Source organism: Rhinopithecus bieti, unplaced genomic scaffold, assembly GCF_001698545.2.
Source record: "Rhinopithecus bieti isolate Rb0 unplaced genomic scaffold, ASM169854v2 scaffold_7888, whole genome shotgun sequence".
In the NCBI taxonomy this organism is placed as follows: Eukaryota; Metazoa; Chordata; class Mammalia; order Primates; family Cercopithecidae; genus Rhinopithecus; species Rhinopithecus bieti.
In genome coordinates, this window is record NW_016805944.1 from 409,391 (window position 1) to 424,619 (window position 15,229).

At 44.4% G+C, this 15,229-nt stretch overlaps 1 pseudogene; it reads right to left on the reverse strand.

Moving 5' to 3' along the window:
• Positions 1-11,023: 11,023 nt before the first annotated feature.
• On the reverse strand, positions 11,024-12,032 carry LOC108531051 (glyceraldehyde-3-phosphate dehydrogenase pseudogene; annotated as a pseudogene).
• Between the last annotated feature and the right edge of the window lie 3,197 nt (positions 12,033-15,229).

The following is a 15,229-nucleotide window of genomic DNA, read 5'->3' on the forward strand; positions in this document are numbered from 1 at the left end:
TTTTTTGAGACGGAGTCTGGCTCCATCGCCCATGCTGGAGTGCAGTGGCACGATCTCGGCTCATCACAACCTTACCTCCTGTGTTCAAGCAATTCTCCTGCCTCAGCCTCCTGAATAACTGGGATTACAGGTGCCAGCCACCATGCCCGGCTAATTTTTGTATTTTAGTAGAGACAGGGTTTTACCATGTTGGCGAGGCTGGTGTTGAACTCCTGTCCTAAGGTGATCCACCCGCCTCGGCCTCCCAAAGTGCTGGGATTACGGGCGTGAGCCACCGCGCCTGGCTTCAGACAATATTTCTTGAGCACCTACTAGGTGCCAAGTCATCTTCTCGGTACTGGGAACACAGCAATGAACAAATCAGACAGCAGTCCCTGTCTTTGTGGAGTCTTCCTTCTCATGGGGGGGACTCAGGCAGCAATAATGTAGAGACATTAAATATGTGGTTTATTATGGGTTTAAAAAGAAGCTCAGGGCCAGGCACAGTGGCTCACACCTTTAATCCCAGCACTTTGGGAGGCCGAGGCGGACAGATCACGAGGTCAGGAGTTTGAGACCAGCATGGCCAATATGGTAAAACCTCACCTCTACCAAAAATACAAAAATTAGCCAGGTGTGGTGGCAGGCGCCTGTAATCCCAGCTACTCGGGAGGCTGAGGCAGAAGAATCACTTGAACACAGGAGGTGGAGGTTGCAGTGAGCCGAGATGGTGCCACTGCATTCCAGCCTGGGCGACAGAGGGAGACTGTCTCAAAAGAAAAAAAAAAAAAAGGCTCAGTCCTCTTCCCCCACATTTTGCTGATCCTGCCTCCATGTCTCCCTCTCCAGGAGTTTGTCATCATTGTGTCCTCACCTCTAACCTGCTGGCTAGTTTTGGTACCATAGTCCCTAGCCTGGTTCCTCCACTCCTGAGCCCTGTGCTGCCCTGGAGGAAAGTGGCCACATTTAGCAACTAAAAAGATAGAATATCAAGTTAAATTTGAACTTCAGATAAACAATGAGGTGTTTTTCTTTAAAAGTATAAGTATATCCCAAATGTTGCATGGATATACTCACACTAAAAAAGTATTTGTTGTTTATCTGAAATTCAAATTTAACTGGGTGACATGTTTTTATAAAAAATTCTTTTTGAAAAAAAATTTTTTTTGAGACGGAGTCTCGCTCTGTCGCCCAGGCTGGAGTGCAGTGGCGCGATCTCGGCTCACTGCAAGCTCCACCTCCCGGGTTCACGCCATTCTCCTGCCTCAGCCTCCTGAGTAGCTGGGACCACAGGCGCTCGCCACCACGCCCGGCTAATTTTTTGTATTTTTAGTAGGGATGGGGTTTCACTGTGTTAGCCAGGATAGTCTGGATCTCCTGACCTCGTGATCCGCCCGCCTCGGCCTCCCAAAGTGCTGGGATTACAGGCGTGAGCCACCGCGTCTGGCCTGAAATGTTTTTATGGATACAGAGTAAGTGTATACATTTATAGGATACATGAGATATTTTGAAACAGGCCTGCAATGTGTAATTATCACATCAGGGTAAATGGGGTATCTATCCCCTCAAGCATGTACAATTTCTTTGTATTATATACACCCCAAATATACTCTTTTAGTTATTTAAAATGTACAGTAAAGTATGGGTTTGTTTTTTTCTTTTTTTTTTTTTTTAGACAGAGTCTTGCTCTGTCACCCAGGCTGGAGTGCAGTGGTACAATCTCGGCTCACTGCAACCTCCACCTCCTGGGTTTAAGCGATCCTCCTGCTTTAGCCTCCTGAGTAGCTGGGAATACAGGTGTGCACCACCACACCTGGCTAGGTTTTGTAATTTTAGTGGAGACGGGGTTTCACCATGTTGGCCAGGATGGTCTCGAACTCCTGACCTCACGAGACCACCGTCTTGGCCTCCCAGGCTCACACCTGGGATTACAGGTGTAAGCCACCACACCTGGCCCTAAAATGTATTGTTAACTGTAGTCACCCTGTTGTGCTATCAAATACTAGAATGTATTCATTCTATTTAACTATATTGTTATAACTACTAACCATCCCCACTTCGCCATGCCCCACTACCCTTCCCAGCCCCTGGTAACAATTCTTCTACTCTTCATCTCCATGAACTCAATTGTTTTAATGTTTAGCTCCCACAAATGAGTGAGAACATGGGACTTTTTTTTTTTTTTTTTTCCCGTGCCTGGCTGTTTTCACTTAACATAATGGTCTCTGGTTCCCTCCATGTTGTTGAAAATGACAGGATCTCAATCTTTGTTATGGTTGAAAAGTACCCCATTGTGGCTGGGCACGGTGGTTCACACCTGTAATCTGAGCATTTTGGGAGGTTGAGGCGGGAGGATCACCTGAGGTCAGGAGTTTGAGACCAGCTTGCCCCAACGTAGTGAAACCTCATCTCTACTAAAGATACAAGAAAAAATTAGCTGGACGTGGTGGTGCGTACCTGTAATCCCTGCTACTCGGGAGGCTAAGGCAGGAGAATGGCTTGAATCCAGGAGGCAGCGGTTGCAGTGAGCCAAGGTTGTGCCATTGCACTCCAGCCTAGGCAACAGGGTGAGACTCTGTCTCAAACAAAACACCAGTACCCCATTGTGCATAGGTACCACATTTTATCCATATGTCTGTTGGTGGACACTCAGCTTGCTTCCTGGGCTGTGGTGAACTGTGCCGCAACAAACATGGGGGTGCAGGTATCTCTTGGATACACTGACTTCCTTCCTTTTGGGTGTATACATAGCATGGGATTGCTGAATCATATGGTAGTTCTCTTTATAGTTTTTTGAGGAACCTCCACACTGTTCTCCAGAGTGGCTGTACCAATTTACATTCCCACCAACAGTGTACAAGAGTTCCCTTTTCTCCACATCCTCGCCAGCATTCGTTATTACATATTTTGGATAAAAGCCATTGTAACTGGGGTGAGGTGATATCTCGTTGTAGTTTTGACTCACATTTTTCTGATGGTCAATGATGTTGATGTTGAGTACCTTTTCATACACCTGTTTGCCACTTGTGTGTCTTCCAAAAAATGTCTATTCTGATCATTTTCCCTTAGGCTTTTCCATATAAGATCATATTATCTGCAAATAAGGATAATTTGACTTCTTCCTTTCCAACCTGGATGCCCTTTATTTCTTTCTCTTGTGTGATTGCTGTAGCTAGGACCTCCAGTACTATGTTGAGGAACAGTGGGGGAAGTGGGCATTCTTGTTTTGCTCCAGATCTTAGAGGAAAGGCTTTCAGTTTTTCCCCATTCAGTATGATATTAGCTGTATGTCTGTCATATATGACTTTTATTGTGTTGAGGTATGTTCCTTCTATACCCAGTTTTTTGAGGGTTTTTATGTTGAATTTTATTAAAGGCTTTGTCAGCATCAATTGAAATGATCATACGGTTTTTGTCCTTCATTTTATTGATATGATGTATCACATTGACTGATTTGCATATGTTGAACCATCCTTGCATCCCTGGGATAAATCCCATTTGGTCATGATAAATGTGAGTGACCTTGCTTTATCTGGCAATACAACTATGAAGTCAGAACTGTTCAAACTGAGGCTGGGAGTGGTGGCTCATGCCTGTAATCCCAGCACATTGGGAGACCAAGGCGGGCAGATCACTTGAGGCCAGGAGTTGGAGACCAGCCTGGCCAACATGGCGAAATCCTGTGTCTACTAAAAATGCAAAAAGTAGCTGGGCGTGGTGGCACAGGCCTGTGATCCCAGCTACTCGGGAGGCTGATGCAGGAGAATCACTTGAACCTGGGAGGTGGAAGTTGCAGTGAGCCGAGATCACACCACTGCACTCCAGCCTGGGTGACAGAACAAAACAAAACAAAACAAAACAAAACACTGTTCAAACTAGAACTTTCTACCTCGTCACTCTGTTTGCCATTGTTTCCCACCAGGTGGAGCCGTGGTCATATTTATTATCTTTACATCTTAACATGCTTACTCATGGTAGGATGACCTCCAGTGGTCCAGCCTTGTGGTGCTCATGCCCTTCTGGGACCTATGCCCCTTTGTGTATAGATTGGGCATAGTGACAAGCTTCTAACAAACAGCATATGGCAGAAGTGATGGGATGTCACTTCTGGGACAGGTTACTGGAACACTGGTTGATGTCCTGCTGGTCCTCCCCACCTTGCCTTGCTTGTTCTATGGAAGGGGCTGCCATGCTGGGAACTGCCAGGGAAAGGCTCATGGGGCAAGGAACTGATGCCTCCAGTCAACAGCCAGCAAGGGCCTGAGGGCTGCCCACTGCCATGAGTGAGTTTGGAAGCAGATTTTCCACGCTGAGATGCCTGCAGCTCCAGCCAGCCCCTTGACTCTAGCCTTGAGGAACCTACAGCCAAAATCATCCAGTTACCCTCACCCTGATTCCTGACTGTTGGAAATTGTGACATCGTAAATGTTTCTTGTTTTAAGCCAATACATTTTGGTGTAATTTTTGTTTTGTTTTTGTCTTTTTGAGACAGTGTCTCACTCTGTTGCCTGGGCTGGAGTGCAGTGGTACGATCATGGCTCACTGCATGCAGCCTTGGCTGCCTGGGCTCAAGTGATCCTCCTGCCTCGGCCTCTCAAAGCACCAAGGTTATAGGCATGCGCCACAATGCCTGGCCTGGCGTAATTTGTTATGAGGCAGTAGATAACTAATACATAAGTAATACAGATTCTTCCCCCGACTCCCTCTTTTTCCCCCCTCACTGGACTGTGATGTCTGTGAGGGTAGGGATGATTATCAATATTGTAACCTGTGTGTCATCAGAAAGCACAGCACAGGGTATGTTTGTGCCTGGTGTTCAGAAATTCGTGAGACCAGGCAGAATGGCTCATGCCTCTAATCCCAGCACTTTGGGAGGTCAGGGAGGGCAGATCACCTGAGCCCAGGAGTTTGAGACCAGCCTGGGCAACATGGTGAAACTCTACTTCTGCAACAGAAATCAGTGGGCCTGATGGCATGTGCCTATAGTTCCAGCTACTTAGGAGGCAGAGGCAGGAGGACTGCTTGAGCCTGGGAGGCAGAGGCTGCAGTGAGCCCAGATCGCACCACTGCACTCCAGCCTGGGTGACATGGTGAGACCCTATCTCAAAAAAAAAAAAGAAAGTTTGTGGAATAAATGAAGGATGCATGAACAAGAGTTGCTAGTTCTCATATAAGCTTTTAAAAGACATATGCTCAAGTGCAAGTAGGAAAGTGAAATACCGGCAAAATAAAATATCTCCTCTGGGTTTACTCTGGGAGAGCAGAGTACCAGCCAGGGGTCAGAGAAAGAGAACGATGAGGAGTGAGATATGGATACGCATATATGTATCCAGGTATCAGTCCTGGTTCTCCAGAAAAACAGAACCAGTAGGAGATATAGATATGATATATACATGTATGCATATACACACACATATATGCTGCTAGAGTTTGGATATTTGACTCTCCAGACCTCATGTTGCACTTTGATCCTCAATGTCGGGGGCGAGGCCTAATGGGAGGTGTTTGGGTCATGGAAGTGGATTCCTCACGAACGGTTTGGTGCCAGCCTCTTGGTAATGAGTGAGTTATCTCTCTATTAGCTCCTGTAAGGTTTCCCTGGGAGCTGTTTATTAAAAAGAGCCTGGCGTCTTCCTGTTCTCTCTTGCTTATTCTCTTGCCATGAGATTTGCACATGCCAGCTACTGTTCCACTTCTGCCAAGAGTGGAAGAAGTCTGTGGCCCTCACCACTGCAGACTGGTGAGTCACATAAGCCTCTTTTCTTTATGAATTACCCAGGCTCAGGTTGGTTCTCTCTCTTTTTTCTTTTTCTTTTTTTTTTTTTGAGATGGAGTCTCGCTCTATTGCCAAGCTGGAGTGCAATGGTGTGATCTCGGCTCACTGCAACTTCTGCCTCCCGGGTTCAAGCGATTCTCCTGCCTCAGCCTCCAGAGTAGCTGGGACTACAGGCACATGCCACCATACCCATCTAATTTTTTTTTTTTTAGTAGACACAGGGTTTTCACCATGTTGGCCAGGATGGTCTCAATCTCTTGACCTTGTGATCCACCCACCTCGGCCTCCCAAACCGCTGGGATTACAGGAGTGAGCCACCGCACCTGGCCCACATATTTTTTTTTGATAGCAAAGCAAAACAGACTAAGATATATGCACATAAACATAGATATACATGCATGTATATATGCATGATATACGTGTACATGTATTTATTTATGTATTTACTTATTGCAAATGAATGGGCTTCTGCCATTTTGGGGGCTGGCTAGGTAAGTCCAAGATCCACAAGGCAGGCTGGAAACTCTCAGGCAGGAGTTGATGTCATTCAAAAGCAAAATTCCTTCTTCCTCAGGGAAACCTCAGTTCTGCTCCCCCAAAGGCCTTTCAACTGATTGGATCAGGCTCACCCAGTTTCTCTAGGATAATTTCCTTTACTTAAAGTCAACTGATAGTAGATGTCAGTCACATGTACAAAATATGTTCACAGCAACACCTAGGTTAGTGTTTGATCAAATAACTGGGTACCAGGTCTAGTGTATTAGTCTGCTCTCACGTTGCTGATAAAGACATACCCAAGACTGGGTAATTTATAAAGAAAAAGAGGTTTAGGCTGGGCGCGGTGGCTCACGCCTGTAATCCCAGCACTTTGGGAGGCTGAGGTGGGCGGATCACGAGGTCAGGAGATCAAGACCATCCTGGCTAACATGGTGAAACCCTGTCTCTACTAAAAAAAAGAAAAATACAAAAAATTAGCCAGGCATGGTAGCGGGTGCCCGTAGTCCCAGCTACTCTGGAGGCTAAGGCAGGAGAATGGAGAAATCGGGTGTATGGGTGAACCCAGGAGGTGGAGCTTGCAGGTCGAGCAGAGTCGCATTCTCCCACCTGCACACTCCAGCCTGGCGCCACGAGCAGAGACTCCGTCTCAACAAACCCAAAAAAAAAAAAAAAGGAGGCCGCTATACCTTGATCTCTTCCTGCCTCGAGTTGAGACTTCACTGAGTCTTGCTCACTGGGGGCTGCCCTTCTCTGACCTCTCTCAGATCCTCAAGTCCTCCAAGTCCTTTACTAAAGATCTCTGTACTGGCCAGGCGTGGTGGCTTACATCTGTAATCCCAGCACTTTGGGAGGCCAAGACAGGTGGGTCACCTGAGGTCAGGAGTTGGAGACCAGCCTGGCCAACATGGTGAAACCCCGTCTCTACTAAAAATACAAAAATTAGCCAGGCGTGGTGGTAGACACCTGTAATCCCAGCGGCTCAAGAGGCTGAGGCTGGAGAGTTGCTTGAACCTGGGAGGCGGAGGTTGCAGTGAGCTGAGATCGTGCCATCGCACTCCAGCCTGGGAGATAGAGCGACACTCCATTCCAAAAACAGGAAAAAAGGATCTCTGCACTTTCACTTTCTCTTCTCCATGCCTGGGTCTCTCCTCTTGTCACTGCCCTTGCCTACCATGGCTACCTCCTTTGTATTCCTCCCTGCTAGGTGTCACCAACTCAGAGTGACCTTCCCCAGCCCTGCTCCCTAAAGCAGAGTCCTCCTGCAGTCATTTTCCACCACATCACCTAGTTGGACTTTCCTGGTAGCACATTTTTTTGCTCCACGAAATGATTGTATTTCCAGTTATTTATTTGGTTTCCACTTATCCTTATCCTAGTAGACGGGAAGCCCCAGGAGAGCTCAGACTTGGTCTGGTGACTGCTCTCTGTCCCATCAGTGACAGTGTCAGTGTCCTCAGATCTGGGATTATCCATGTGAGTCCAACACCCCCAGAGCCCTCGAGAAGAAAGGGAGAGGCCGTGGTGGGATGGACCTCCCTGCCGGCTCAGCCCTTCTCCCTGGGATCTCTTGGATCTGAACAGCAGCAAGAGATCAGGGCAAATAAATCACTCAATGCTTGTGTGTTTTGTGCGTGTTTTTAGTGCCTCCAGATGCTGAGCATTCGAGGGTTGGTTTCTGCGGTTTTCTGAAATATGCTGGGGCCTTAGTATTGGAAGCCAATTAGGATACCTGTTGTCTGCCTGTGCTCTGTGTCAACCTGAGGAACTCTCGGCTGGGCCACGTGGAGGGTACACAGGGTGGGCCCCACGACCCCAGCCCCAGCCTTCCTTCCACTTGTGTTTTTGCAGCACCTGACCCACCTGCTCCCAACCTGCATTTTAGCTTTGACACTTGTGCTATAACTTGTCCTGCCAGTGTTTCTCTGAGACCAAGCATGCTGGAAATGCAGCTTCCCTCGTCATCCCTTATCCTCATTGGCTAACAGGTGTTCTACTCTTTTTATTTTATTTTATTTTATTTTATTTTATTTTATTTTATTTTATTTTATTTGAGACAGGGTCTTGCTCTGTCACCCAGGCTGTAGTGGAGTGGTGCAGTCTTGGCTCACTGCAAATTCAGCCTCCTGGGCTCAAGCAATTCTCCTGCCTCAGCCTCCCGAGTAGCTGGGATTACAGGCACTCGCCACCATGCCCGGCTAATTTTTCTATTTTTAGTAGAGACGGGGTTTCACGATGTTGGCCAGGCTGGTCTCAAACTCCTGACCTCAGGTGATCCACCTGCTTCGCCTCCCAAAGTGCTGGGATTACAGGTGTGAGCCACTGAGCCAGCTGAAAATAATTTTTAAATCTTATTTTCCAAGTGTTGAATAATTTTCTTGCACAGAGCTCCTGAAATCATGTTATCTCTAAAGGTAACTCTTGATAAGATAAAGGGCTGGTCTGATTCTGGTTTGTACTATCCTTAATTAAAATATCTGAGAACCCGCAATTGTTATGGGAAATAGAAAACAAATTGGAGCTTAATTTGTGGCATATATTCCCAATCCCAATGATCAATAATGTCTGTATATCATTTATATTAGTACGCAGATTCAGTGGTGGCTGTTTCATGTGGTCTCTGAATTGTGCCTTTATATAGTGTAGGTTCTGTCCTATTTGGCTTGGTAAACTTACATAGGTAAAACAGGTGTTAATAGAACACAGAGGCCTCCTTGTTGTATGGTTAGTACATCTAGAATTACGTGGTGGTGAGCACTGCTAAAACCAGAGAATTAGCTTCTATCTGGAGATTATGTAAGGAATCTGGAGTTGCATATTTGAACTGGACTCTACTAGTCTGGAACTCTTTCTTTTACTGCCTACTTTTTTTTTTTTTTGAGACAGAGTCTCCCTCTGTCACCTGGAGGTGGAGTGCAGTGGCGCGCTCTTGGTTCACTATTTTGTATTTTGTATTTTTTATTTTGTATTTTTTGGTAGAGACAGGGTTTCACCATGTGGCCAGGCTAGTCTCAAACTCCTGACCTCGGGTGATCACCTCCCAAAGTGCTGGGATTACAGCCATGAGCCACCACGCCCTACTGCCTACTTTTATGGGTGAATTCTTCCTCCTTCAAGATCCTTTAAGTCTGTACTGAGATCCTGTAAACCACAGCATATGTACTGGTTTAATTTCCTGGGAGGACTTGTGGGATCTGGTTCTATAAATGAAGTTCTACACATCAGCCTTTGTTCCATAATGGTGGGCTTTTCATACTAGATTAACTGGCTTTATTCTCACATACGATATTGTCAGTATAGCCTTGGTAGTGCATTTCATTTGTCTATATCCTTGCAACTATGGGAGCCAATGCATATTAAACCCATGAAAATGCTACATTGTTAGGAAGGATGAAGTTATTTGTAATAATATCTACCCATTATTCTAAGTAGTTGCACAGACTACTTAGTCAATTGATGTTTTTCATATTTTTATCAGAATCATTATGAATCTTTCCAGATATAATATATGTAAATATAGTTCAGTTATTTATTGATACATTATAGCCATAAAATTCAAGCACAGCCAATGTTCTTTGTTAAGGAGCAGTTATAATTTTTCTAAGCCTTACCCATCATAAATGCATTCATCTGCATTCTGATTAGAATTATTATAATATTTCAGTTTCTGATGATTTGTTAGCTTATAATTTTTTTTTTTTTTGAGACAGTCTTGGTCTGTTAACCAGGCTGGAGTGCAGTGGTGCAATCATGGCTCACTGTGACTTTGATTTCCTGGGCTCAGGCAAGCTTCCCACCTCAGCCTCCTGAGCTGGGACTACAGGCGTGTGCCACCTCGCCTGGCTAATTTTTTTAAAAAATTATTTTTTGTAGAGATGGGGTCTCGCTATATTGCCCAGACTGGTCTCAAACTCCTAGGCTCAAGACATCATCCTACCCCTACCTTCCAAAGTGTTAGGATTACATTCGTGAGCCACCGCAACTGGACAGTTTATAATTTATATTGAAATTTGACACCAGATACGTTTTCCAGAATTTGGAAGAGTCAGATGGAAAACTACTACTGAAAGGCTTTCATTCCAATTTCCACAAGTATAAATATTAAATTGAAAGTTGTCAGTGGGTCACAAAGAAAGGAAAAGAGCTTCTTCCTATGCCCATAAAAAGGAAGGACATTTGTAAAGCAATTCTCAATAATATTAAAAATAAATAACCACAAGGAGATTTCCTTTATCAGTTTCATTTTGTTCTATGTAAATAGGAGTCTTTTAATTATTTAATCAAATACAAAGTTAGTCGTCATGAAATAATCTACTTATGGACTAGAAAGAATTCTGGAAATCCTGTTTCTACTTCTGGTACAAAATATCACAGGTGTCTACTTGAGGTGACAATGCTGGTTTACATGGTGATATGGTTTGCCTGTGTCCCCATCGAAATCTCATCTTGGATTGTAGCTCCCACAATTCCTATGTGTTGTGGGAGGGACTTGCTGGGAGGTAATTGAATCATGGGGGCAGGTCTTTCTCATGCTGTTCTCACAAGATCCAATGGTTTTTTGTTTCTTTTTTTTGACTGAGGATGGGGACTTTATTGATGGTACACCATAAGGTGGGGCTCCCTAGACCCCTCCCTCTTCAGGGGATCTGCATGGAAACTGTGAGGAAGGGAGATTCTCAGTGTGGTGAGGGACTGAGTGTGGCAGGGACTCCCCAGCAGTGAGGACCTCTGTCTTCCTCTCATGCTCTCTCTGGGGTTGGTGGTCTGGGGGTCTTACTCCTTGGAGGCCATGTGGGCCATGAGGTCCACCATCCTGTTGCTGTAGCCAAATTCATCCTCATACCAGGAAATAAGCTTGACAAAGTGGTTGTTGAGGGCAATGTCAGCCCCATAATCGAAGGTGGAAGAGGGGGTGTCACTGTCGAAGTTGGAGGAGACGACCTGCTGCTCAGCGTAGCCCAGGATGCCCTTGAGGGGGCCCTCCAATACCTGCTTCATCACTTTCTTGATGTCATCATATTTGGCAGGGTTTTCCCAGATGGCAGGTCAGGTCCATGACCAACACGTTGGCAGTGGGGATATGGAAGGCCATGCCAGTGATCATCCCATTCAGCTCAAGGATGACCTTGCCTACAGCCTTGGCAGTGACAGTAGAGGCAGGGATGATATTCTGGAGAACCCCACGGCCATCATGCTACAGTTTCCCGGAGAGGCCATCCACAGTCTTCTGGGTGGCAGTAATGGCATGGACTGTGGTCATGAGTCCTTCCACAATACCAAAGTTGTCATGGATGACCTTGGCCAGGGGCACTAAGCAGTTCGTGGTGCAGGAGGCATTGCTGATGATCTTAAGACTGTTGTCATACTTCTCGTGGTTCATGCTCATCATGAACATGGGAGTGTCAGAAGAGGGGGCAGAGATGATAACCCTTTTGGCTCCTCCCTGCAAGCAAGCCCCAGCCTTCTTCATGGGGGTGAAGACGCCAGTCGGCTCCATGATGGACTCAGCGCCAGCATTGCCTCATTTGATTTTGGAGGGGTCTTGCACCTGGAAGATGGTAATGGGATTTCCATTGATGACAAGCTTCCTGTTCTCAGCCTTGACGGTGCCATGGAATTTGTCATGGGTGGACTCATACTGGAACGTGTAGACCACATAGTTGAGGTCAATGAAGGGGTCATTGATGGCAACAATATTTACTTTACTAGAGTTAAAAGCAACCCTGGTGACCAGGCTCCCAATTCCAACAAGTCCATTGACTCTGTCCTTCAACTTCACCATGGTGTCTCAGGGACGTACGTGGCTGGCAATGCAAAGAAGATGTGGCTGTCTGTTGAACAGGAGGAGCAGAGAGCCAATCTGGTAGTTGTATAAGGGGGAGTTTCCCTGCACAAGTTCTCTCTCTTGCCTGCTACCATGTAAGATGTGCCTTTTGCCTTCTGCCATAATTGGAAGGCCTCTGTAGCCCCACGTGGAACTGTAAAGTCCATTAAACCTCTTTTTCTTTATAAATCACCCAGTCTCGGGTCTGTTTTATCAGCAGCATGAAAACAGACTCATACACATGGGAAAGCCCGAACCTAATGAGTCTATTTCTTGAAGTGTCAATAGCTCAGGGTATCAGGTATTGTCTATTCATCAAGGCACTTTGACTCTCCTTTGTCCAAGAGCCAATTTCTGGCCCGTAGTTTCCAGGTAACCTTCAGGAAAGTATGAAAGGAAAGCAGAAGTCACTTATTGATTGTAGGACTAAATAATGATGGGGAATTTACTACAGTGACTAATACTATCTAATAAGAAGAAAACAGAATGCTCAATTAGGGCGTACTATATAATTATTCCAAGAGAATTAGATCAGTGTTTCTCCTGCGGGCAAGAACAAATTATGGACACTGAAGATACTGACACATCACCATCCTGTAAAAGTGGATAGTCTTTGAGATATATTTATAATAGTGACATTTAATGCACAAAATTAATCTAAGGAAGGCTGAGCTCATCTTTTTAATTTGAAAGCATTTTTTCACATTGTGTGTTCAAAATCAAGGAGGTTTTACACTATTGTTGAATGATTTTTAAAACAGAATCATATCAAATATAGGTTGGGCACAGTGGCTCATGCCTGTAATCCCAGCACTTTGACAGGCCGAGGCAGGTGGGTTGCTTGAGCCCAGGAGTTCGAGACAGCCTGAGCAACATTCTCCAGCTGAGGCAGGAGAATCGCTTGAACCGGGAGGCAGAGGTTGCAGTGAGCCAAGATCACGCCACAGCACACCAGCCCGGGCGACAGAATGAGACTCTGTCTTGAAAGAAAAAAAAAAAAAAATAGGATATCAAATATACTTAAGGTTTCTAATATCCCGCCCTGTGTATGTATTTCCTATGGTGGGCTACAAGGTGAGGGAACAGATCTTTGGTGCTTTAGCCACCCAGGAAGGGCTAAAGATTATTTTGAACATACAAACATCTTGATGATTTTTAACTTTTCTTAATTTATAGTCTGATTTTATGAAAGGAAACATCAGAAAGAATTGTCCAAAATACTGATCACTTGACAAAAATAGGTGCATAATTGCCTAACAGAAAGGAGTAATTATAGCTTGGCTACCCTATTAGCCATAATGACAATCAAGATATTCAAAAATAGGCCAGGCACAGTGGCTTATGCCCGTAATCCAACTCTTTGGGAGGCTGAGGCAGGAGGATCGTTTGAGTTCAGGAGTTTGAGATCAGCATGGGCAATATAGGGAGACTCTGTCTCTACAATTTTTTTTTTTTTAATTACCCGGGCATGGTGGTACATGCCTGTGGTCCCAGCTGAGATGGGATTATCACTTGGCTGCAGAGAGCCGTGATTGCACCTCTGCACTGCAGCTTGGGTGACAGAGTGAGAACCTGTCTCAAAAAAAAAAAAAAAAGTAAATATAGGCCAGGCACGGTGACTTATGCCTGTAATCCCAGCACTTTGGTAAACTGAAGTGGGTGGATCACCTGAGATCCGGAGTTTGAGACCAGCCTGGCCAACAAAGCAAAACCCTGTCTCAGACAAGCCTGGCCAACAAGGCAAAACCCTGTCTCTACTAAAAATACAAAAAATTAGCCAGGCATGGTGGTGCGTGCCCGTAGTCCCAGCTACTCGAGAGGCTGAGGCGGGAGAATCACCTGAACCTGAGAGGCGGAGATTGCAGTGAGCCAAGATCATGCCACTGGACTCCAGCCTGTGTGACAGAGTGAAACTCTGTCTTAAAAATGAATGAATGAATGAATAAATAAATAAAGTAGAAGGTAACTATAAGGGAATTTCACTTTTTATAAGTGAGAATCTTTTACTGCACATTTTAAAAAATAAACAATTCAACAGTATGACAAAGGTCAGCGAAAAGGAAGACAAAGTTAAATCTTCTCAAACAAGAATATTTAGTAAGGCAAGAACCTCTGCTACCCAGACAAACTTCACAGAAGGTAAAGAATAACTTTTTACTATGTTTTGCCCAGAGTAGACTGAATACTTTAAGATCCCTTTGTCATTTTAAAGACAGAAAAAAAAAATCAAATTCTAGTTTTACTGTTTTGCCCATCATCCAGATGGCATGATACAGTCTGTTTTCTCATTTTCTTTTAAAATCTTATATGTTAACCCATACTTATACATTATCCAGGTGTTCAAAGATTATTCATTAAGTAGCTCAATATTAGTTTGAGGCCATAAAGTTAAAAAGAATCTTATATAGTATGTTTAAACTGGCACTACAATATACCATAATCTTATTTTCACTGAGGGTATATTCTAGGTTGGCATTTACTTTTTCTCAGCACTTTAAAAATATGATTAATTGTCTTCTGATTGAGAAGTCAGCTGTCAGCTTTAATGTTCCTCCTTTGAAGGTAATGCACCCTTTTTTATATGACTGCTTTTAAGACTTTTCTCTTTGCCTTTGTCTTTTAGGAGTTTTACTATAATGTGTCTGTGTTTGATTTCCTTTGTGTTTATTTTATTTTGGGTTTGAAAGATTTCTTGAATTTGTGGATTAGTGTCTTTCATCAGTTCTGAAACATTTGCAGATGTTATGCCTGTCAATATTGCTTCTGCACCATTTCCTCTCTGTATGTCTTCAGGGACTGCAGAAGTCAGCTCACCTCTCGGAGATATTGAGCAATTAGTCTTTTATAGATCAGGCTTATGGTTTCCTTAGTAGGAAAATTTCCTCAAATGCTTGGTAAGTTTTTGGTCTATTTGCTTCCAATCAATTCCATTTATGAGTCCCACCCCTAAAGATCTCTTCTAGATATAATGCTTAAGCATTTAGACTTTTTCTTTTTCTTATGGGAAATTTCAAACTGTCCAAAAGCAGGTAGAATTTATAATGAAACTTCTTATGTTCAATGATTGTCAATATATGTCAGTCTCATTTCATCTATATACTCTTACTTTCCCTTATGATTGGATTATTTTAAAGCAACTTTCAGACATAGTATTT